Below are 2,618 nucleotides of genomic sequence, written 5' to 3'. Positions count from 1 at the left end.
TCTCTATGTATTTTAGAAATGAGGCCCTTATCAGAGACACTGGTTATAAAAATTCTTTCCTAGTTTCACTTTAGTGTCTTTGCCAAGAAAACCCCAAATGAGATCACAGAGAGTCAGACAGGACTGAAATGACTGAACAGCCAACAACACCAATGTGCAAAAATTTATTAGCTTTTAAAGAATATATTAAATAGGACGAAGTGAACCTCAAGGAGGATTGTAGCCAATGGAAACTGAGTTAGTAGGTGTAGTCATTAAATATACATATGCATTCTTCAATTTATAAATAAGTTAGGTTTTTAAAGTGAATTAAGTCAGTTTTTTTAACTCACATCTTATTTTTCCTTTAGTAATATAGTTATAAATAGTATCTGTGTTCTTAGGCTAGCCCACAAAAACCTTTTTTTTTTTTTTTGGGTGGTGGGTTGGATATGGTTCTGGACCTGTGATTTCATTGGTGTAATGATTTCATTTCAGTTAAATTCACCAAATATTTATTAAGATCTCACTTTATGCCAGTCATTATTCTTGGTACTGGTAATACAAAGACAAATATGGAGATCCCTTCCTCAGAAAACTTCCATTCTGCTGGGGAAAAAACACGTACACAGGTAAGTAGATATGAAGTACATGAAAAGAAAATACAAAGTAATTGAGGTCATGAATAATTAGGGGACTAAAGAAAGAGTAGAACTGGACACTTGAGCTCAAGGTAGAGATTTCAAGAGGCTGAGTTTAGGAGAGAGAACATTTCAGGAATGAGAGAGCCTGTGTATAGCCATGAAGCCATATATGTCGTGTGTGTACCATAAAGTAGGCCACTTTAAATGGAATATAGAACGTGTAATGGGAAATAATGTGAAGTTGGTCTGGAACGATAAGTTGGAGACAGATTGTGAAGGCCAGATGATATTTTATCCTAGAAGCAATAGGAAATAACTTTCTTGAGTAGTGAAGGGAGATAGCCACAACCATGTTTTAGAAATATCAATTTGACGGTTTGTTAGGGATTGGAGAGGGAAGATACTTGAGATCAGTTAGAATGTTGTTATAAACATCTTGAGCTACAGTGGTAGGTAGTCTTATGAATGGGGAGATGCAAGAGATGTAAATATAGAATCAATAGACTTGGCAACTGAATGGGTATGATGGTGGTACACTTTGTTAAGGGAGTGAAGAGTTACCTAGATGGAAATAGTCGAGTTAATAAGAGGAATGGGTTCTGGGGCAATGATAATAAATTCTGTTTTGGCCATGTTGTGTTTGAGATGTCTTTGGGATGTCCAGGTTGTAGTATCCTATAGAGCAATTAGTGATATTGAACTAGACCTCAGGTGAGAAATGAAGATAGAGATGATCCTGTGGGAGTTGGTCGTAGGGGACAAAGCCCTAGTATATTCTTATGCATAGGTGGCGGGACATATGCCCCAGCAAAAGGACATTGAGAAAGAAGGGGTAGTTTGTTGGTCCCATAGGTGAGAAGAAAACCAAGAAAGAACATTGTCATGAAATCTCAAGGAAGACAGTTTCCAGGAGAGTTGCGTGGTCTTATAGTGTCAAAAGCTGCAAACTTCTTATCAGGAAGGGAACTTGTAGTGAAGAGATGATCACTTTCCTGCTCTGGACAACTTGTTTGTTGGTGATAGGAGGGGCTATAGAGGAGTTGTTGTTTGTCCTTCATTTTAGAAGCAGACCAATGACATCACGGGTGATACCTTGACGTGGATAAATTGGATTTTAGTGAGGCAGAGTTGCGCAAAGTTATCAGCCTCACATTCTCTTCCAGAGTAATTGAAGTCCAGTGGTAAGACCAAAGTCAGGATTGCTGGTGATGGTCCAGGATGCAGTGGATGACCTTGGCTTCTTCAGTGTCTGATCGAGCTCTGAGCTCTCTACAGTGCCTGCTTCAGCCTCCCTCATGTCTGTTGGAACAAATTGTTCTCATCTGCCCATTCTTCTGGGGGTGGGGAGTCTTCACATGCTTAGGATAGACATCCCTCTAATTCACTGATGAGTTTGAGGCCCATTGGTTACCCTCGACCTGGTTTAGCCTGTCTGCCGAGATGGTTTTACCAGGATGAGACCACTGTTCATGCTACAGCTTCTTGGAGTCACAGGTGAGGTGACCAGTTGGACTCCAAAAGTGATGAACAGCCCTGAAAAGTAGAGGAGTAGTCTCAGGGTGAATTGGTGTAACGAGGAGAAAAAGTACAATTACCCATTTGTTTGTGAAGGATATTTATAATCCCTGATACCTCTGTACTGTCAGAAGCTCACCTTTAACAAATACTGAAACACTAAAGTCTCTGCAAAGAGTCTATATTTTTATTTTAACCCAGAGCCAAAAGTAACAGTGATGTGATGATGTTACAAGTTGTTTAGTAGTCAATCTGCTTCATGAAACTGTTTTTCTTTCGGTTCATTATTTACATATTATCATTATTTTTTAACACTTCTATGCGAAATTGTCTCTAATAAAGATTAAGTATGTCTTTTAGAAAGTTGATTTGGGGGCATCTAGGTGGCAAAGTGGATAGAGCACATGCCCTGGAGTCAGAAGGACCTGAGTTGAAATCTGGTCTCAGACACTTAACACTTCATAGCTCCTGGGCAAGGCA

General features: G+C 39.3%; 1 protein-coding gene across 2 annotated transcripts in view; it reads left to right on the top strand.

Annotated features, from left to right (window-relative positions):
• The window catches only part of BTBD9 (BTB domain containing 9), a 501,893-nt gene that overhangs the window by 52,230 nt on the left and 447,045 nt on the right, over positions 1-2,618 (top strand). The window lies entirely within an intron of this gene.

This window comes from Vombatus ursinus, unplaced genomic scaffold (genome assembly GCF_900497805.2).
Source record: "Vombatus ursinus unplaced genomic scaffold, bare-nosed wombat genome assembly UNPS02014811.1, whole genome shotgun sequence".
Classification (NCBI taxonomy): domain Eukaryota; kingdom Metazoa; phylum Chordata; class Mammalia; order Diprotodontia; family Vombatidae; genus Vombatus; species Vombatus ursinus.
This window is presented reverse-complemented; position numbering and strand designations above follow the sequence as displayed.